This window comes from Rhinichthys klamathensis, unplaced genomic scaffold (assembly GCF_029890125.1).
Source record: "Rhinichthys klamathensis goyatoka isolate OS25496 unplaced genomic scaffold, OSU_Roscu_1.1 h1tg000452l_1, whole genome shotgun sequence".
NCBI lineage: Eukaryota > Metazoa > Chordata > Actinopteri > Cypriniformes > Leuciscidae > Rhinichthys > Rhinichthys klamathensis.
The window spans coordinates 2,073,765-2,097,421 of NW_026606944.1; the positions used below are offsets into that span (position 1 = coordinate 2,073,765).

At 43.0% G+C, this 23,657-nt stretch overlaps 1 pseudogene; it reads right to left on the reverse strand.

The window, feature by feature from the left end:
• Positions 1-5,203: 5,203 nt before the first annotated feature.
• LOC130071685 (tripartite motif-containing protein 16-like) lies at positions 5,204-23,442 on the reverse strand (annotated as a pseudogene).
• Positions 23,443-23,657: the final 215 nt, after the last annotated feature.

Here is a 23,657-nt window from a genome sequence, read left to right on the forward strand (position 1 = left end):
GTGAAGCGGCCAGAGGGATCGTTCTGCCACCACCTAAGCTCCGCCCACAGAAAAACGTCACCATGTTTACCAACTGAAAATTGATCTATACACAGACACTAACGACCTAATGGGTGACAGCTGGGTGCAATGAACACTGATGAGAACAGACAAGGATTGTGGGGAATGCAGTTCCTAAAGTAAATGACACTAAGGTGAAAGGAGGACCTCTAGTGGACACCAGGAAACATAACCAGACACTGTGACATAACCTCCCCTCTACGGAGAGGCTACCAGACGCTCCAAGACCATACAAACAAACAAGAGTCCAGGCGGGAGGTGGAGGATCAGGGGGAGAGATGGAGGATCAGGGAGAGGGATGGGGGGCCAGGTCCATGAAGGGAAACAAGAACGGGGGTGATGGCTCAGCCGGCGGCCAGGGCAAAGCAAACGACCCATCGGGTGACCAGGGCGAAGCAGACGACCCTTCGGGCGGTCACGGCGGAGAAGACCCTTCGGGCGGCCACGGTGGTGTAGACCCCTCGGGCGGCCACTGCGGTGAAGACCCTTCGGGCGGCCACGGCGGAGGAGACCCTTCGGGCGGCCACGGCGGTGTAGACCCCTCGGGCGGCCACTGCGGTGAAGACCCTTCGGGCGGCCATGGCGGTGTAGACCCCTCGGGCGGCCACTGCGGTGAAGACCCTTCGGGCGGCCACGGCGGTGAAGACCCTTCGGGCAGCCACTGCGGTGAAGACCCTTCGGGCGGCCACGGCGGAGAAGACCCTTCGGGCGGCCACGGCGGTGTAGACCCCTCGGGCGGCCATTGCGGAGAAGACCCTTCGGGCGGCCACGGCGGTGAAGACCCCTCGGGCGGCCGCGGCGGTGTAGACCCATCGGGCGGCCGCGGTGGTGAAGACCCCTCGGACGGCCATAGCAAAGAAACAGGAACAGACCCTGGCTCAGGAACAGGCACAGACACCGGCTCACTGGCTAATTGTTTTATTTTGCACAATTATGCAATTCACATTTGTTTCAGATTCCTCTTCTAAATCTGAAAGGAGCAAACTTGGAAGCAAAAAAAGACAGTGAACAAGATGAGAGACAGTCTGTCCTTTGCCACATACCAACTATCGGCCCATTCATTACTGAACGCCTCGTCACATTTCTTGATGCGCTGAATGAAAGACTGGTTCCACCTGAAGAAGAGAGAGGGCTGTTGAGGCCTGTTTCTCCCTCATTTCTGCTCCAAGGTCTTGATTGTGGCATTTCTTTGAGGTTTAGAATCCAGTATTCCTGTAATTCTTTTTCCTTTTATGAATTTAATAGAGAACCCTGTCTCTTATTCTGTCCAAACACACCGCGTCTTCTAAGTCAGGTGACTGTAAATGCGCAAAAAACTATTTCTATTATTGCAGTTTTGTGAAATATTCCTTTTTCGAATTGCCTGAAAAACCTCCTCATGCAAGCGTAAAAACTTTTTTGCGATAAACGGGAGTTTTTCCGAAATTGCCGTGTTTCAATTGTGCGCATTTTCAATTTTCAATTTCAATTTCAGCAATTTGAAGGGTAATGGAAACGCAGCTAGAGTTGCCTTCCACCACTCTTGCCTTGTGAATGAATGGTTTGCAGAACATCCCCGTCATACTCTCCTTTTCTGAACCCAATTGAGGAGTTCTTCTCCGGCCATTTGAGCCACCCGTCATTCACGCAATATCCACAGGAACGTATACAAATAAACCAACAGACTCTTCAAGTTTTCAAGAATTCTATGAAACCGTAGCGTGGCGGCCTGTACACAGCCAGCTAGAATCTTTCCGTCTCAACCACAGTCAGTTGCTGCTTCTTTCTGCTGCTTCAGATAAGTTCTTTACTGTGCGACGCAACTCTTGGCCGCTGAATCCGATGTCTCTGAGGAACCGGGTTGTAGAGTGTGCCACAAAACCTCGGCAACCCACTTCCACTGGATAAACCTGGACTCTCCATCCTCGCTGTTCTGCTTCAGCGGCCAGATGAGCATACCGCAGTTTCTTCCTCTCATATGCCTCATCTACCGCATCCTCCCATGGCACTGTTAACTCTATCAGTTGAACAATGCGTGCTGATCCAGACCACAAAACAATATCTGGTCGTAGGTTAGTGGTGGCAATCTCAGGTGGAAAAATTAGCCGTTGATCAAGATCAGCCAGCATCTTCCAGTCCCTAGCAGCTTCCAGTTGTCCTGGGTGAGAATTGGTGTTAACACCTTTTCTTGGTGGTTGCTCGCCTGGGCGGAGGAATATTGTCTTCTGCGTGTAATGTCTTGCTAGAACAGGTGGCAACTTATTGGTCATGTTACGCTTGCCTTCTAATGCTAAAGCCAAACATCGCAGTACTTGGTCATGGCGCCAAGTAAACCGACCCTGGCTAAGAGCCACCTTACATCCTGTCAAAATGTGCCTTAATGTGGCAGGTGATGCACACAAAGGACAAGAGGGATCCTCTCCTACCCAAAGGTTTAGGTTCTGCGGTGATGGGAGAACATCATATGTTGACCTGATAAGGAAACTGATCCTACTCTCTTCCATTGACCAAAGGTCTTGCCAGCCTATCTTACGTTGTTCCACACTCTCCCATCTCATCCACTCTCCCTGCTTGGCCTGGGAAATGGCCTTTATACACCTCATCCTCTCCTCCTGCTTACGCACCTCGTTGACTACCAGCTTCCTCCTTTGAGCTGGGCCTGCCTTGTGCCATTTAGGAGGAGCTAAACTGAGCCCAAAACCCCCTCTTCCATGCTGTACCTGTCCCACGATATCCTTAATTTGAAGGGCAGCCTTTGCCTCTACTACAGATTTCTTTGCTGACCACTTTCTACCAGTTTTTAACACAGGGGCTGCCTCCCTTACACATTTGTCGCGTGACTCTACTAAGGTCATTTCCAGTCTGACCTTGGCACACTTAAACTCCTCGGTTAAAGCAGAGACTGGCAGCTGCAATATTCCTTTACTATAAAGTCCCACTCTGCTGAGGCAGCGTGGAACTCCCAACCATTTCCTGATGTATGAACTTATTAACGCTTCCAGCTTATCCACTGTTGTCAATGAAACGTCGTACACGGTCAGTGGCCACAGCAACCTCGGCAGTAGACCAAACTGAAAGCACCAGAGTTTTATTTTGCCAGGTAGAGCACAGCTGTTTATGCTCTTCAACCCTTCCACTGCTTGTCGTCTAACTTCTCCCACCCGAACTGTGTCCTTTAGATCCCCATCGTACCATCTCCCAAGGCTCTTCACTGGCTTCTCAGAAACTGTTGGTATTGCCTCACCATTAATGAAGAATGTTTTATCTACTATCTTTCCTTTAACTATCAAGATGCTACTTGATTTAGAGGGCTTAAATTGCATTCGTCTGTCTAAGGCTACAATTTAATTTTCACCAAAATAATTGTCTTCTGCAGTAATTATGTTGGAAGGACAGCTTTTTTTTCATTTAACTTCATGTCCAATCGTAAGGGTTTTTATAATAGATTGCAAGGTTTTTACAATCGCTAGGACACATTTCTAAATACTTACGTCACTTTTTCAAAACTCTTTACACAGTTCTGCTAACCAACTTTCAGCTTCACAGCAGTTCATTTCACATTTATAACGCACTAAACATACCGAAACATTTTATTTTTCTCAAATCAACTCATTCTTCCAGAACACTAGCAAAGATGTTCTCCCAACAATAACACTTTATCAATCATAAAACACAGACCTAAAAACACTAACATCAGGCAGCATTATACAATGTTTTGTGTGTGTCAAATTTCTTTACAAAACAATATAGACACTCAGCTGTGTATAATTCACTGCAGTTATATGGTCCATGTTTACATTACAGTGCACAATGGGCTCTATGCACGGCGGTATTTCCGGTGAAGGTCTAAGGATGCTGGATTACTTCCGCCTATCGTAGAGTCCAATGGTATGCCGAGAATTTAAATTGGTTTCTCTATTGCTATACTAAAGAAACGTTAGTCACAAAAACAGACAAAACAGACACCCCTCATTTTGTTTATGCTTCTGTGTTTATTATATTAAATAAACATAACTATATATAAAATTACATCTAAACGTATTAAAGTTTTGTTTCAAAGACAAGAGGACAGTAAATTTTGAAGACTCTGCCATAATCCCGTTTTTCTCGGGTTTCCTCCGCTTTAAATCTCCCCAACTGGAAATGCAATAGCATCCTTGCGTCAAACGCGGAAGTTATGCGTGCATATAGCCCATTCCAATTGCAAGCGTTCCTTTTTGTCTGTCTTTAAACGATAGGGTATATCGCTGACTTAGTGAAGTGTTTCGAGTCTCGGTGGTGCTGAAGGTGAGGTGACCCCCCACTACCCTGGTTTGCATTTCGTATAGCTCACAGGATAGTCATTCACATCTGAAAACTTCACCTAGGCCAAGGGGATGGGGACCATGTGGTTGCCAAACCAATTCCACGTCACGTATCGGCAGTTCCCGGCAATCTTCTGCGCTGCCGTGAACAGTCGTTAACCAGACACTTCCACAATTTAGTGTCGTTAATTGACGAAAATCACACTTTTCATAAAGTGAGAGTATGGTATTACCACAGTTCATGTAAAAAAACATGATTTTATCATGTCAGGATACTTTCTAGATCAGGAAAACCAGCATGAACCACTGAACAAAGAACCTGACAATTCTGGATATTTACAGTAATGATGTGATTAATCTGGACTGATTTTCTCTTATATTTCTGAGTTATCTGGATTTAACTGATGATGTTTCGGCTCAATCCTTGTTGTTTTTATATTTTCTCAGAGTTGTCAGAGCATCGGGTCTGTAAATTCAATCTTGTTCAGGAGGTTTATTTAATGTAAACTGGATTAGATTAGAATAATTATGCTCATACTTTCACTGATCAAGGGTTTACAGTATAATCAGATGACCTGGGTTAATAGAGTTTACATTTATTAATAGATTGACAGTTATCAATTTTACTTTTTTTATTTTATCTTTTTTTATTGAATGATACATTTGAATGAATCGTGTGTGTGATAATTTCAGTTGGAAGGTAATTTTAACAGTAATATTAAAATGATTTATGTGACATTACAATAAAAACTGAATGAATGATTTCCATCAACACATTAGAGTTTGAGAAAAGCACAGATACACACCGTCACTCACAAACACACACTGTTCTTACTGTCTATATGAGGATTCATTACACACATTTATTCTGACCTGTTATTTCACTGACAGAAGTTCAGCTGTAGAATTAATGTAATGAAGAGAAAATAAGAGACTCTATAACATCTCACTGTTACTGATTTATCATGCAGCTCAAAGCATTATGGGTAGAATCTCTTTACAGTCTGTTCTCATTCATCAACACAGTTTCACTGATGATCCGAACCAAACCCAAAACCCAGGATAGAGTGTGTGAGTGAATGTGGTCTGGACTGTGTGTATGAGGCTCATTGTGTCAGAGACGCTGTAGAAGGACAGAGTTCCTGCACTGTGATCCACATACACTCCTATTCTCCTGTGATCCACACACACTCCTATTCTCCTGTGATCCACACACACTCCTGTTTTCCTGCTCATGGGCTTTACAGGGAGTTTAGTCACTATATTATTGTGATAGAATGAGTAACTGGAGGAAGAGCAGAACAAACTCCAGGACTGATCATTAGATCCAAACTCACACTCATCACCCAATCCCTTCCTGCTGATACTCTTATATGACACTGATATATACACATATCCACTCCACTCAATCTCCCAGTAACAGCGTCCACACACTCTCTCTACACAACACCTGATACACATCATCAAATCTGTCTGGATGATCAGGATACGGCTGAACTGTGCCAGTGTTAGTAATCACTCTGTTCCCCTCAGACAGACGGAGGAGTTTATTCCCTGTGTTCGGATCCAGAGTGAACTGTTGGGAATCTGATGGAGAGAAAACACATCAGAATCAGGAATTATGAATGTTTCTGATCTTTTACTATAGCTGAACTCTTCATGTTCAATATAACAGCAGTGTCTCAGTTCAGTTTACTTGATATCATGTGCAAATCATCATTAACATGATCAACTATAACACTCTTCTGTCATGTTTTCTTTTACAGAAAGAACATGAAGACACTCTGTGAGTTTCTCTGCTGGTTTTCTTAGTGACTTACATTGTAGGAAGTCGTTCCTGGTTCTGGGAACAATGTTGGTGAAAGTGACTGTGGAAATCAACAGACATGAAGAGTGTGATTATCATGAGAGAAAATGATCCCTGCATCCGTTCCTAAGACATTTCTAATATGATCTTCTACAGAGGGTACTCAACCAGAATAATACTTTTACCGCCGCCGCTCCCGCAGCGGTAAAATTCGGGTGTGTATTTGCTGCCTTTTACCGCTAAGAGGCGCTACAATCACAGACTGTGAAAAGTGTCAGTTTATTCTCTCTATTGCGTAATCGCCGCAGTGCCGCGGCTCATTCAGAGCAATTGAAAGCTCGTAAGTAACAGATGAATTCAAGTGAAACATTGTTTAAACGAATTCATAATCACACTACTGAAATTAAATTGAATAAATAGTGAAAACCTTTCAACATAAAACATTGCAACAGAAACATATTAGGCTATACCTGAGGCTTTGCAATAGCACAAGACAAAATTTAATAGCGTTCAGACGGTAGCTCAGTGGTTAACGCAACAACATGAACCTCACGGAGCTTTAAGTGATCCGAGATCGAATCTCACTTTAGCGTATGCTGTTGGCCGACTTCATTTATGTGTTACCGTTCTTAATGCTTACACATGGATAATTGTTGTTTATTAGTGAGTTCATTAACTGTTTATTTATTTAAAGTCAAGCGTTTTTGTTTAATATTATTAATGGCACACTACAACATGAATTTGCTAAAGAGCCGCTGCACGACAAAACTGATGAGGGAAGATTAGCTGATCGCGTCAGAAAATGAAAATAATGAAGCTCGTCTTTAATCTGCTAAATTATTGTTTTGTGAATCAGTCATGAAATTAAGATAACACTGATAGGCTACCCGGCCATAGCAACGGAAGATTTTTTTCAAAACATTGAACAAATCAGAAAAGACTGATTTTGTTGACTTGGCTACACAAAATAACTAAATAATACTAAATAGTATTGCTTTCAATATAAAAACAAATGAAAATGTAAAAACACTAAAAGTTTGAAACCCCATAAGTGTCGGAACAATTTATTCTTCAGGGTTGCATTGAGTTTACAGTTTATTTCCTTTGCGATGCAAAATAAGAAACACAGAATCTTATTCTTGCAACATTTTAAAGAAATTGCAGCTAAATTAAACAATTAAAACAGTACAAAACGATAATAGTCCTAAGCGACATACATTAAGAACGTCTCAGGTTACGTATGTAACCCTGGTTCCCTGAGAGGGAACGAGACGCTGCGTTTGAGACGCGGTGGGAACGCTCTGCGTGATTGCGTCATGAAGCACGTGTAAAATCAGTCCAATGGAAGCCCGATACGTCACGGGTGACGTCATAGACCAGGAAACTATAAAGCACCCTTGAAAACAGACCGCGACAGCTTCTGAAAAAGTCTGAAGCAAGTCGATCAGGGCATGCAGGAAGTATGGCAGGCAAACGCAGCGTCTCGTTCCCTCTCAGGGAACCAGGGTTACATACGTAACCTGAGACGTTCCCTTTCAAGGGAACTTCGAGCTGCGTTTGAGACGCGGTGGGAACCCCATACCCACTACGCCATAGTGACAAATGCCCGTTCTGTGTGAAGTCCTTGCGCACACTAAGAAGCAAGCAACCTCGCCCCAGGAGTGGAGAGGTCAAGGTCATAAAACCTGACAAATGTATGTGGAGAGGACCAACCTGCCGCATTACAAATGTCAAGAAGGGAAACACCCGAAATTAAGGCCGTAGAGGCCGCCATACTCCTTGTAGAATGGGCCCGTACAGCCATAGGTGAAGGCTGACCGGCCGCTTCATAAGCCAATGATATAGCCTCGACTATCCATTTGCTCATAACCTGTTTAGATGCAGGGCACCCTCTTCTGAGTGACCCAAAACATACAAATAACTGCTCTGACTTACGCCACAGGGCAGCTCTGTGAACGTAGGCATCCAATGCCCGAACTGGACATAACAGGTTCAGTTGTTCCTGATCTGGGGTATTAAAAGGTGGAGGATAAAAGGCCTGCAACACTATTGGGCCCCCAACATTAACTGGGACCTTAGGAATATAACCCGGTCTAGGGTATAGAAATGCTTTCACCATACCAGGTGCAAATTCCAGACATGACGGAGCAACCGACAGGGCATGCAAATCTCCAATTCTCTTGATAGATGAAATAGCAAGGAGAAATAAAGCTTTCAAAGTGAGGAATTTTTCTGAAACCTCTTCAATAGGCTCGAAGGGAGCCAGAGCCAGACCCTCAAGTACAATGGCTAAATCCCAAGCCGGTGCTCTAGAGTGCAGTGCAGGTCTCAACCTCAATGTACCACGGAGAAAACAAGTAATCAGAGGATCTCTCCCAAAAGAAGTACCCCCCAGAGGGGTATGATAGGCCGAAATAGCCGCCACATAAACTTTTAAGGTGGAAGGAGATAATCCAGCAGAGAAACGGTCTTGCAGAAAATCGAGAACTGAACCAACAGGGCAGTTAACAGGATCTAACTGACGCTCACCACACCAGGTGGAGAAAATTTCCATTTCAGTGCATACAGTCTTCTCGTGGAAGGAGCTCTGGAATGGAGAATGTCTCAACGACCTCAGTCGAGAGACTGGATTCTATGAGCCTGGCCCCCTCAGAAGCCAGGCCCACAGTTTCCACAACTCCGGTCGAGGGTGAAATATCGTGCCCCCTGCCTGGGACAGCAGGTCCCTCCTGAACGGAATCTCCATGGGAGAGCCGTCCAGAAGAGACAAAGTCCGAGAGCCAAACTCGAGTCGGCCAGTATGGGGCTACTAGTAGCAGATGAGCCCCTTCCCGGCGAACCCTCTCCAGAACCTCCGGGAGCATAGATATCGGGGGAAATGCGTACAGGTGCAGCCTCGGCCACACCTGCACCATCGCATCCAGTCCGAGAAGAGCTGGCTGCGTGAGGGGGAACCATATAGAGCAGGGATTCCCAAAGTGTGGTGCGCGCACCCCCAGGGGTACGCGAGCTGCCACCAGGGGGTGCGCGAGAGGAAAAATGTAATGGCGGTCTGTTTTGTAAGTGGGATTTTTCCATACAATAAAATAAAAACCATGAACAGTAAACATTTCCTTTGTAATCGCTTTTATTTTAAATAAAAAAACCCTATAATTTATTAGTTTTTGATAGAAACGTTGAAAACAGCTGCTGTCTTCTACGCACTGCTCTGCACTGCAGCCGGTAACGTGACAAATGTGCTTTCGCGCGTTTGCTGTCATATATCACAACCATTGAGTGTTTTCAACCACATAATGTTTATTTTAGGTTTCAGACATTTAAATACACATAAGTACTAGCAAAACAATGATTTTGATTTAGCTGATTTCTATGGAAGCGGCAATATTAATCCTTTTCATTATAATAAGACGATACGTTTTATTCATATCGGATAAACATTGTATACGTAGCTTCACATTTTACCCTATTCTTCTCCCAGTTCACCGGCCTCTTACTTTCATGTATTTCGTGAGAAGTGGAGGAATTGACGTCACGTGTTGTAAATCCAACAGATCCGATTCTCTGAACTGTGGCACAAACTAACGATCGTTATGAAGGTGTTTGAACAATAAAACACATCCACTTGCACATATTTGACAATCGGAATATCAGTGTTTCATGCTATAGCTAATACATTTGTGAATATTTTTGATAAAAAAGGAAAAATGACATAAAAGCAGATTCATTCAGCGCTGTGTTGTGGTTGCGCTGTGTCACGTGACAAGCAATGACGCGTCACCATGGAAACATTAAAGTGACAAGTTCTAAATAACGGTCGCCTTGAAAAACTCACGCTGGGGGGTCAGTTAGAATATTTTAAACTTACGTGTGAAAGGGTTAAAAGTGGAAGCTTGTGCGTAGCTTTGTTTCATTATATTGAAACTTTGTTGATGTTGTTATTGTCATGCGTGTTCTGGTTATTAGCGCATGATTAAACAAGAGTCTTTATAGGGCGATAAAACAAAGCTTTGTTGCATTTTTTTTTTGAAGTGGGGATTGGGGGTGCGCCAACCCGGTTGGGACATAGAAGGGGGTGCGCAGGAAAAAAAGTTTGGGAACCGCTGATATAGAGCAATGCGTTGTACAAACGATGTGAAAGGTCGACTTGACTTTAGTTAGACCAAAGTTCTCCCTAAGAAGCTCCACCACCTCGGGGTGAAGTCTCCAATCCCCTGGGCCTCTGCCTCAACAGGATATCTGCTCTGATATACGAGACCATCAGTGTGTTGTCCGCCATTCGCCGAGCAACCACTCATGATCGCCCCCACTTGTGAGGGAAGCATCCGTCGATAGCAATATGCGTCGACAAGAAGCCCCCAACACTGGGCCTGGGCGAGGAACCAAGGTTCTTCCACATGACCGAAGCTCGAAGGCATAGCCGCGTGACCTTGATCATGCGAAAATGTATTTCCCCTCGGAGAAAACCCCTTGGTCCTGAGCCACCACTGCAGGGGTCTCATGAACAGAAGGCCAAAAGTAATACGTTGGACGCAACTGCCATGAGACCCACCCGTCTGAAACTGTTTCACAGTGAGTGACTGGCCTAGATATACCCCATTACGGCTGTAAGAATTGCTACACCTAGAAAAGTGGTCCTCAGAGCACACTCTTATTGGCGTTGAGATGCAACCCCAACATCCTTAATGAGACGAACGATATCTCGATGCCGAACTGCCATAAACTCAGATTGAGCTAGGAGCAACCAATCATTGATGTAGTATAATACACGAATGCCCTGGAGTCTCAGAAGAGCCAGAGCCGCATCCACGCATACTGTAAAGGTGTGGGGTAATAAACCTAGGCCGAATGGAAGAACCCGATAATGGTATGCTTTGCCCCCGAAAGCAAACCTCGGGAACCTCCCTCATCCTCTTTCGGAAACAATGAAGTAATGGCTGTCTGCTGGGAGGAGGAACCCCTTCTACAGCTCCTTTTGCAGAAGTGACAGTACTTCCTGCTCCATAACCAAAGCCTGCTCGGGGTCCACCAATGAGAGGAGGACCCCTAGAAATCTGGGCGAACGAGAACCGCTGAAACCCTTTTCTATAGTGTGCAGGACCCACTGAGAAATATGTGGCAGTAGTTTCCACGCTGCCAGAAATTTACTAGGGGAACCAGTCTCTCAAGACTGGCCTCTGGATTTGTTTGAACAGTCACTACGGCGCCCTGAAGCGGCGAACCGGCAGGGAACAACCGAACTGACCATTCTACGATCCTTCTCCTCGGAGGATCGTATGGGGATGCTGACACCTCGGTGCCCTGAACGGCGAACCGGCAGGGAACAACCGAACTGGCAGCGCTGCAACCCTCCTCAAAGAGTTGCACCCCAGAGGAAAAACGATTTCTCAAAACCGTCCCTTGGTTGAACAGTCACTACGGTGCCCTGAAGCGGCGAACCGGCAGGGAACAACCGAACTGACCGCTCTACGATCCTCCTCGGAGGATCGTATGGGGACGCTGACACCTCGGTGCCCTGAACGGCGAACCGGCAGGGAACAACCGAACTGGCAGCGCTACGACCCTCCTCAGAGAGTCGCACCCCAGAGGTCGCCGAGGAGAAACGATTTCTCAAAACCGTCCCTGCCCCGGAGGAGCCCTCAGAAGCCTGATAGCCTCGTTTTCTTGCGACGGGACTTCTTGTCTAAGCTTTATTAGAGATGATGACAGTCCTCAGATCTTGCCTACCTCTAACTAGCTTAGTTCCTACGACCCTCCTCGGAGGATCGTTGAAAAAAGCAGGCACTTCGGCGCCCTGAAACGGCGAACCGGCAGGGAAACCGAACTGACTGCTCTTCTTTTTTCTTATTTGAAGGCTCGTTTGGGGACACTGACACCTTGGTGCCCTGAAACGGCGAACCGGCAGGGAAACCGAACTGGCAGTACTGCGACCCTCCTCAGAGAGTCGCACCCCAAAGGGCGCTGAGGAGAAACGATTTCTCAAAACCGTCCCTACCCCAGAGGGGACCACCCTTAGAAGCCTGATCGCCTCGGCGTCAGGGCTTCTTCTTTGTCAAAGCTATTTTAGAGATAAAACAGATCTTGCATTGTCTCTAACTGGCTAGACTGCGACCGCCACCCAGGTACCCCTCAATTGCGGAGGAGCCCGAATGGTGACGCTCTGTTTTGCACTTTGTGCTGAGAGGAGCATAATATTTTTTGGCCGTCTCAGGAACATTAGATTGGTGAGGAAGAAACCTCTGGAACGCCGCTGAATGGTTTATTTCTTAGTTTTCTTGAAAGCGGAGCGTCCAGAAGAACAGACATAATTATATCTTTATTTTCCTTTATCTTTATATCAGAAAAAACGTATATATATATACATATATATCACTCTGCGGCCACCAGCAGGAAACAACCGAACTGGCAGCGCTGCGACCCTCCTCAGAGAGTCGCCCCTCACATTCATCCATGTCCTTATATACTCTACCCACCAGCGCTGCCTAATAAAAATGTATTCATTATTAAGATGGCTGGTGGGTAACGTCGGGGTTAATAACGATAACGCCGACTCGGGAGAGAGAAAGCTTGCAAGCGTCTCTTTAACCCGAGGCAATGTCATACTATGATACTTAATACCCAAACATTACTATAGTCAGACATCTGGGGATTAAACACATAAAAAACAAACCGGTTTATTCCACGATCTCGACACCTCAGTGTGGAGATAAGGAAAAACCACAGTCCCCGACGAGGAGGCTGAGATACAGAGTTTTCCTGTTTTAAGATACAGTTCATCTAACAAACTCTTCTTTATTTTCAATCTCATAATGTTCAACTGGCCAGTAAATATTAAACTGGCAACAGCACTAGATAAAACCTCCTTTTTTTTTCTTTAAAAAAGCTCCTCTTTATTCAACAGAGTTATGAGCTGGAAAATGTATTCATTGAAAACTCAAACATCTGCCTTTTTATAAAGATTTGTATTTGTTTTGTTCTCTTTCTTTTAAAACAAAACACTAACGATACCAATTCCTCGGAACTGGAAATCGCAGCACACTAGATCTGGCATGTGAAAGCTGAGAAAGGGCGGAGCCCGTCCCAACCCCCGCTGTCAGATCCGTTTTCGAACCCCGAAATACGAGCCGTCTCCGAGCCTCGGCAACAGAGAGACCCGCTCGGGGAACGCGAACCGAAACGTCCTCCTCGAAGAACGCCCGGCGGGAGCGGAGCGTCCTCACGGACAGCTTCTCGCAATGCACAGTCAGATCCCTCGAGAAATGACTGTTGCATGCTCCACTCCCAAACAGCAACAAAAAGCTGATGTGTGTCCCCACCCGTGATGTAACGAGGGCAGGGAACAACACAACGTCTATAATATTGCTTTGCTCGCCATAATGATAGATAGTGATATATATATTGGGCTTGACAAACAACAATAAATAGACAAGGACAGAATCACAGAGAGCGCTTGCTGAAGACAACAGAAGCTGTCGCGGTCTGTTTTCAAGGGTGCTTTATAGTTTCCTGGTCTATGACGTCACCCGTGACGTATCGGGCTTCCATTGGACTGATTTTACACGTGCTTCATGACGCAATCACGCAGAGCGTTCCCACCGCGTCTCAAACGCAGCTCGAAGTTCCCTTGAAAGGGAACATGTGTTTTTCTTTGCCTCTGTCTCGCGCTGGATCTCTTTTTGGCAAGTTAATTTTCCCTCCAAAAAAACTGTAACAAATTATTTAGCCTTTGTTACTTCAAAGACACAGGATGCCTTGTTGAATTCACCTTACAATAAAACGAGGTTGATCGCGAATTAAAGAGCTCTGTTTCTGCCACAATTATACACTCACCGGCCACTTTATTAGGTACCCCATGCTAGTAACGGGTTGGACCCCCTTTTGCCTTCAGAACTGCCTCAATTCTTCGTGGCATAGATTCAACAAGGTGCTGGAAGCATTCCTCAGGGAGTTTGGTCCATATTGACATGATGGCATCACACAGTTGCCGCAGATTTGTCGGCTGCACATCCATGATGCGAATCTCCCGTTCCACCACATCCCAAAGATGCTCTATTGGGTTGAGATCTGGTGACTGTGGAGGCCATTTTAGTACAGTGAACTCATTGTCATGTTCAAGAAACCAATTTGAAATGATTAGAGCTTTGTGACATGGTGGAAGTAGCCATCAGAGGATGGGTACATGGTGGCCATAAAGGGATGGACATGGTCAGAAACAATGCTCAGGTAGGCCGTGGCATTTAAACGATGCCCAATTGGCACTAAGGGGCCTAAAGTGTGCCAGGAAAACATCCCCCACACCATTACACCACCACCACCAGCCTGCACAGTGGTAACAAGGCATGATGGTTCCATGTTCTCATTCTGTTTACGCCAAATTCTGACTCTAACATCTGAATGTCTCAACAGAAATCGAGACTCATCAGACCAGGCAACATTTTTCCAGTCTTCAACTGTTCAATTTTGGTGAGCTCTTGCAAATTGTAGCCTCTTTTTCCTATTTGTAGTGGAGATGAGTGGTACCCGGTGGAGTCTTCTGCTGTTGTAGCCCATCCGCCTCAAGGTTGTGCGTGTTGTGGCTTCACAAATGCTTTGCTGCATACCTCGGTTGTAACGAGTGGTTATTTCAGTCACTGTTGCCCTTCTATCAGCTCGAACCAGTCTGGCCATTCTCCTCTGACCTCTGGCATCAACAAGGCATTTCCGCCCACAGAACTGCCGCTCACTGGATGTTTTTTCCTTTTCGGACCATTCTCTGTAAACCCTAGAGATGGTTGTGCGTGAAAATCCCAGTAGATTAGCAGTTTCTGAAATACTCAGACCAGCCCTTCTGGCACCAACAATCATGCCACGTTCAAAGTCACTCAAATCAACTTTCTTCCCCATACTGATGCTCGGTTTGAACTGCAGGAGATTGTCTTGACCATGTCTACATGCCTAAATGCACTGAGTTGCCGCCATGTGATTGGCTGCTTAACGAGTGTTAACGAGCAGTTGGACAGGTGTACCTAATAAAGTGGCCGGTGAGTGTAGGCCTATTTATAATTCATTAAAATATAGGGCATTGGACACATCGAGAGATGTATCCTTAAAAGAATTGTGCCTTTGCCTGCTCATCGGGCTGGCTATCCGACATCTCCATATGAAAGACGAACATTAACACCTTTTGTCCTGCGCACGATAAAGCCACTGTCCCTCCAAACCCCCCACAGGCTAGTCTGAGACTGACTTAAAGAGAAGTCGCAATTCACACTTAAACCTTCAGGCATTCGGCTATTAAAGTGTTGATAATGAAGGAATTAAATAATGTAAGCTACATGTAGTGATATTTCTGTCATGAAACTTATTACTAAATATATCATTTCAATAATTCGTTCAATTTCAATACGTTTTTCTTTTTCTTTTTTATTCAAATAAATCTCGAACCACAGTGCTTCGTGGTCCTGCTGTTAAACTAAATAACATTTATAGAATAATTATGAACTTAACAGAAACAATATCGCAACATTTCGACAAATAAATTATTTGATCTGTTTTTACATTTTATTTCAGGGCGATTTAGCCTACATTTAATTAGAGCGAGATTTTCCCCCTTGCCTTGTCCTTTCCTCATTGGGAAGCGCTCACATCATAGCATGTTTAAGTAGATCCTCTGTACCTCTCAGTTTCAGATGGATTACATAATCAGATAACATTTATTAAACATTTAGACATTTAAATGCTTTAGATAGCCTATAGCCGATTTCTTATCGTAACTGAGCTGAGGCAAGTGGCTTTCGGTTCATTTTTGTGACTCGCAGTTCCCGGAGACAGAGACAAGAGACGGAGACGACAGCTAAAATTTAGTTGTTAGCCTAATATGAATAAAAGTTTACAGTTTTGAACGATGTAGGCAAAAAAATACGGAGTAGCCTATTAACTTATTTTAGCTGTTATGAGAAAAAAAAATCCAAGTGAAAGCGCCGCCGCGTTTGTCGAACTGAAACGCTGGTTTTGATTTTATTGTTTGTCGTTTAAACGTGCCTGTTGCATATATTTATTTTATATATTGTAATTTGTATATGGTCTATTGGTGAAGTAGCCTATTAGCATTGATTACTGGAGGAAGGGGGTGGGGGATTCAAATAATTCAGCAGAAGCAGGGATGTTTAGACCAGAAGGAAATCCCCCCCAAATCGCTTAAAACCATGTTTTAAAAACTCCATGTAGGGAATCCAAAAATATATATATAGTAGGCTATATATTTATTTTTTTACAGAACTGCTTTTGAAATGACGACTGGTATTATTATATAGATGTAAAGTCATTCTGGTGGATACTAGGCTATGTTCCAATGTAAAATGGAAATGCATGGAATTTTATTTGATAAATAGCCTATAAGCAAAAACTATAGGCTATGGTGTAACAGAGTTTTAGAACAAATCTCTCTGCATTACTAATAGGATATAAAATGCATTAATAGGCATTAATATAAAATTTACAAAACTCCAAGATTGTTCGAGTTTTGAACCCGTGTCATCTTAATAATCAAACCGCAAGTTTTACCACTCGGCCATGAATTTACTCACTGAAAAGCCAAAACGTTTGTTTCTCCAGTGTGTGTTCGCTCACATGAGCGAGAAAACGTTTGATCGTTAGCCTATTGTAGACCTTTTACAGTTTTAAAAGATGATATTTTATCTGTATGACCAAAAATTACGGAGTAGGCTATAGCCTTTTAAGTTTTTTTAGCTGTTATGAGAAAAAATAAGTTCAAGTGAAAGCGCCGCCGCGTTTGTCGACCTCTAATCCAACATGCCAGAATAAAACCCGATTTTAGAATAATGTGTGCCAAAACACTTAATTATAAACTTCAATATTTCGTTCAAAAACATCTCAAAACGCTTTGTGACATTTTGAAAAGCCGTGAATGTAAGCCAAGGCCACTGGAACCAGGATCGTCACTGAAACGCGCTGTTATCTCTCAATAGAGGAGCATGCAGAAGCGCCGGTTCAGATTGTAGGCCTATTGTTTGTTGTTAAAACGTGCGTGTTGCATATTTAAAAAAATATTTGAAATGGTCTATTGGTGAATTAGGCTATAGCATTGATTACTGTGGAGGGGGGAATCCCCCACCAGCAAATCGCACCTTGTTAGGCTACACAACCACGTTTTTAAAAACTCTTTCTATAGCCTATTTAAAATCTCATGAAGTTTATTTATTTTTTTAACAGAACTTCTTTTGAAATTACGATTGGAATTATTATACAGATTGATATAAATTCAGTCAATCTGTTGGATGATAGCCTATTTGTTCATTTGTGTAAAACGGAAATTATATTTTATAAATACCGTGTTCATTCGGGATTTGAACCCGTGTCATCTCAATGATTGAAACCTAAGTTCTACCACTCGACCACGACTTTTCTCGCTGACAATTGCCCAGAAGTTCGGTAGTTCAGCAGTCAGTGTGCGCGCACACGAGAGAAGCGATCTTCACTCCTCTCATTCCTCAAAAGTTTAGCGACATTGCACCTGATTTATTTTCACTGACTGCAAGATAGGCCTATTTTAACTTTTGATTAATAAAATGTTCTGCTCTAAAAGTTTGTTATATTCTGTTTAGAATGTACTTTTACTTAATTACGTTTTGCTTTCGTTAAATTTAACCGACTCTGTTAGCCTAGGCTAAATTATTTTTATTTTTATTATTTTTTTTTTCTAAAAGTTTGTTCTATTCTGTTTCGTTTGTTTATTTTTATTTTATGTTTTACATATTCAATCAGTCTCATTCTTGTTTTTTTTCACAAGACCTTTTTTAATAAACAGATAGCCTACAAACAGAGATATATAATAGTTCGTACAAATAAACGTCTATAGCCTATAGCTACTACTACTATGCAGGCTATACTATAAATTGTATGATCGTATGTTTAAATAACATTAACCAAATTGTCTGTCTTTAATTAATAATACTACTTTAACATGCAGTTTTAACTTATTAGCCCCGCACTTACGTTTCAAAATGCGGCTGTTTTGCTAAATGCCCCTTTGCGCCACCTGGTGGTCATTTCGCGAACAACTTTGAAATGCGACTAGTTTATTTTTGCCGCTGTGAATTTGCCGCGGCACGAGTCGCGGCGGTAATAGGCATTCTGGTTGAGTACCTACTGTACATGATATGAGATGATGGAGGATGATTTCTGAGAGCTGATGGATCTCCAGGACTTTACCTCTGTCAGAGATCTTCTTCAGCTCCTCTTTGCAGAAATCCTCCAGTTTGTCTCTCAGCTGACGGACAGATTCTCTCACGCCATCAAAAGAGGAGAGAGAACTGAAGAGATTGTCATTTACGTCTGTAGATTCAGGAGGAGCTGAGAGAGACTGGAAACTCTACAGAAAACAGAAATCAAAGCTCATCACCACACTTCATCAATAACCTGCGGCTCTTGTTTAGAGTGTGGAACGGGCCGCATTTTTCTGTCCGAGCCCGGCCCGCGTCCGACAGGGCAGTAACCGAACCCGACCTGAGCCCAACAGGCATTAAGATATTTATGTCCGAGCCCGACACAGTTAAAAATCTCCTTTTTTTTCTCATACTAATGACACGTACGTTTGTTTGTGTAGAAAGCCCGCTTTTATTTACCAACTGGAAGGCATTCGGAAATGTTTACAGATGTGCGCAACGCGTCAGCCAACAAAGTGCGTTTAACACAGGCGCGCACAAGAGGCCCAAACAAATAGCCAATTGAAATGAAATTGAACAAAGCTAGGTCTACCAAAAATTGCCCAAGCTAACAGAACAAAACATTAAACGTAACACAAATGCAGATTATTGAAATGAAAATCACTCTTACCATTTTTCTCGAAAACTGTGTGGCTAATAAAACTGTAACATGGGATCTATTCACATAATCCATCCTTCAATGTTTAGGCTGGTTTTAAAATCTGCTGAGGCCAACTTCTTTTTAACGTCTTCCATCGTTGCTCTGCCAGCCACATGTAGCCAAATATGCAATATTATGCACGCACATGTTGCGCGTTGTCACAGCAACATAAACAGATTTCCGCACAGATGAAGATGGATGTTAGGGTAATATTTTTAATTTATTTTAATCACAAAAACAAACATTTGCATCCAGTTAAACATTATAATAAGCTGTTTTAAATTTCAAATATTCAATGTCTTATTGCGCCGACGTGACCGAGCCCGACCCGAACCCGAACGTCATTTCAAAATATGTGTCCGAACCCGGCCCAGCCCATCGGGTACCGTCGGTATCCATCCTCTAGCTCTTGTTGATCTTGACATCTTTAGTAACTTTAATAAATCCAGCTCTTTCACAGCATCAGATACATTCTTCTTCATATTCATTATATGACATGTCACACACTATATGTGAACTATCTGGTTATTATACATTTTTTGGTCAGGTTTTGTGGTTTCAAAACACTGAAGCATTGCTATATTTCCATATTTTTCGCCCTTGGACCCATGAGAACTGCATTAATCCTACTCTATGGATACCAAAATCACTGGAAGCAATTACTAAACAATCGGCAAATGATTGGTTTTCTAATATGTTTATTTTATGCATGGCTTGCTTCCAATGGCTCTGCATGAGCTCGCGGCTCCATCTAGTGTCTGTATTCGGGATATCGTTGAAACTCAAAATGTTCACCCGTCAAGCGCCAAGCTTGTGATCTGTGATTCGCAAGTCCCTTAAAACGTGCATTTGATAACGCAACATGTGCCAACTGTATTCCACGATTTGTAATGAGAATTTCTTTCTTTTCTGTCTATACTCTGTTTAATTTCCTGTTTAAACGTAGTTATAATGTTTTCATCATGTCAGCATGTCTCCTTATGACAAGTAAAACGGCTTTAATATAAAACAGTATTGTGAGAGAAAAGGATCAAATAAAATGATATCTATTTATTCTTCATTATAATTCGTCAAATTCAAATAAGGTAGTTTAGTCAAGTGAATCTTATCACAAATGTAATAATTTATACTAAACTTATATTAAGTTAGTCATTTTATTTATTCACAAAATATAACCAGAAAATACAAATCTGTATTTCTTTTCATGCTTTTGTGTAATAGTGCTTATTCCCCCGAGCAAATTGTTGCTGTTATTGTTTTTCTGTTTATAGTTGGTGTCAGCTCTATGCTATATGTATTTGCGAAACAATAAAGTATGGCAAAATATTTTTTTTTGCAAAAAATTAAGAAATCATAAAATAAATAAAATAGAGTAAAAAATTTATAGATATTTTTAAACCGCCTGACTGCTGTAAAAGAAGCTTAAGAACATTGATCATATTTTTATCTCTGCAACAGATTTTTAGCAGCATTGATTTTGCAACAGATTTTTCATGTCAATAAAATAATTAATTTTCAACGCTGTTTTTAATCTGAGTTTCAGTTCAAGTGTGACGCCCGTTTCACATTGTAGTAAAAAAGCAAAAACGTTAAATATTAGTGCAGTTTTGAACTGTTGCTGTTTGGAAGTTTAATATATCTTTCAGAAAAGTGTTTCCTCAGAGATTTCCAGAGCTGAACTGCATTTGTAAGTGCGTCTCTTTCAATAGAAGAAGATCAGATGAGTCTGACTGATTATGATATAATAACCGAACACACAGATCAACACTTCAGTCAACGGCTCATTCTGCTGTCATGAAATGTTTCTCTGTGAGTCTCTTGCTCAAGTCCACTATGCTCCTGTTCTTCTAGATCTCTGTTACCTGCAGGAACTGGATGTGATCCTGTGTGTGTGAAAGCTGCTCCAGCTCAGCGTCTCTCCTCCTCAGATCATTGATCTCCTGCTCCAGTCGCTCCAGTCGTCCTTCAGCTCGACTCACTGCAGTCTTTTCCTGATCTCTGATCCGCTGTGTCGCCTCAGAGCGGCTTCTCTCAATGGAGCGGATGAGCTCAGTGAAGATCCTCTCACTGTCCTCCACTGCTGTCTGTGCAGAGCGCTGTTACACACACATCACAATCACACAGTGTCTTCAGTGAGTCCTGACTGAGGCGTCTCAAACTTCTCTTCTTCTCCAGACTCACCTTATGAGACGCCACAGCCTCTCTCAGCTGCTGAAGATCTTTCTCTCTCCACTGGATCCTCTGCTGGAACGAGCTCTGCGTCTCCTTCAGCTGGTGCTAAAGGACAAACCAATGACAGGAGAAACATCACATTAATCATCAACTAAACAGATATGAATCCAGTATCAGTGAAGTGGTGCGATTGAGGGGTTAAAGGTCTTGCATGATAAGATTATAGGTTCATTCATAAGTGCCAGCATTATTTCCCGACATAACTTGAGTAAATGATGAATGTTAATTTTGTTGGCTGAAATACTGGTTTAAAGGGGTCCTATTATGCTTTTCCTCACGTTCATCATTCTTTAGTGTGTAATGTTTATGTTTGAGCATGAAAAAGTCCCTTCAGAAAGGAGTTATTCTCCATATCAGTGTCACTGTATCTGAACTCCCTGAACTTGTAGTCATGAGTTTTCTTTTGAAATGAAAATGCCACAATATTCCTCAATTAATTGATTCCCGCCCAAGGCATAAATAAAGTGTTGAGTCGTGTTAGTCGGCTGTTCAAGAGACACTTTTTACCAACTCGAATCTTAACCCTATTTCCTATGTGGTGTGAAAAGGGAAAAACATCCAGTATGCGGCAGTCCTGTGGGCTAAAATGCCTTGTTGATCTAAAGGTCAGAGGAGAATGGGGCGACTGATTCAAGCTGATAGAAGAGCAACTTTGACTGAAATAACCACTCGTTACAACCGAGGTATGCAGCAAAGCATTTGTGAAGCCACAACACGCACAACCTTGAGGCGGATGGGCTACAACAGCAGAACACCCCACCGGGTACCACTCATCTCCACTACAAATAAGAAAAAGAGGCTACAATTTGCAAGAGCTCACCAAAATTGGACAGTTGAAGACTGGAAAAATGTTGCCTGGTCTGATGAGTCTTGATTTCTGTTGAGACATTCAGATGGTAGAGTCAGAATTTGGCGTAAACAGAATGAGAACATGGATCCATCATGCCTTGTTACAACTGTGCAGGCTGGTGGTGGTGGTGTAATGGTGTGGGGGATGTTTTCTTGGCACACTTTAGGCCCCTTAGTGCCAATTGGGCATCGTTTAAATGCCACGGCCTACCTGAGCATTGTTTCTGACCATGTCCATCCCTTTATGGCCACCATGTACCCATCCTCTGATGGCTACTTTCAGCAGGATAATGCACCATGTCACAAAGCTCGAATCATTTCAAATTGGTTTCTTGAACATGACAATGAGTTCACTGTATTAAAATGGCCCCCACAGTCACCAGATCTCAACCCAATAGAGCATCTTTGGGATGTGGTGGAACGGGAGCTTCGTGCCCTGGATGTGCATCCCACAAATCTCCATCAACTGCAAGATGCTATCCTATCAATATGGGCCAACATTTCTAAAGAATGCTTTCAGCACCTTGTTGAATCAATGCCACATAGAATTAAGGCAGTTCTGAAGGCGAAAGGGGCTCAAACACAGTATTAGTATGGTGTTCCTAATAATCCTTTAGGTGAGTGTATATGTATACAGTGATAGGTGTCGTGTTCCTATACGTAGACGTGGATCAGCTGAGAGTCATCTGATGCGAGCTTGACTAACGTGACCTGCCAGAACTGACGCTACGCTTGATTTCTGGTAAAGTGCGTTAAATTTCAGACACACACACTAAGCAGTAGATGGATCAAAACATACAGGGGCCGGCTGGACAATTACAATAGACTGTGATTTTCGGAAGACGGGTTTTAAAGAAACTGAAACTAAAACAGTGTTCAGACCGGGTAAAAATTAACGACATTAAATGATGTAAATGTATTCTAGTAGACCCCATAAACAACATTATGAGCCTGTAAATGATAATAATGGGACGTCTGTAAGTCCATACCTGATTCTCTGTCCTCTGTGCTGCAGCTGATACAGTGTCGTGGTTTTTATGTTCATCCATAACACACAGCACACATATACACTTCTGATCAGTGCAGCAGAAAACCTCGAGGAGCTTGTCATGTTTCTGGCAGATCATCTCCTGCAGTCGTCCAGTGGCATCAGTCAGATTGTGTCTCTTTCCTTTAAACAAACTCTCGTGTTGTTCAAGGTGATTCTGACAGTAAGAGTTCAGACACACCAGACAGGACTTGACGGCTTTGTGTTTTCTTCCAGTACAGACGTCACACTGCACATCTCCAGCTCCAGCGTAACAGTCAGCAGCAAGTTTAGTTTTCTTCAGTGTCTCCACCATTTCAGCCAGAATGGTGTTTTTAGCTAAAACACGTTGTTGTGTTGACTTTCATTTTATTTTCTTTGCAGCCCTTGAATTGCAGGATTTTTTCCCACCTTTTTATTTTCACAAATAAAGTACTATATTCCAAGTAAAACAAATTGGAGTAGGGGTGGGAGATATTGACAAAAATGAATATCTCGATATTTTTTTTTTCAATATCTCGATATCGATATTCAGACG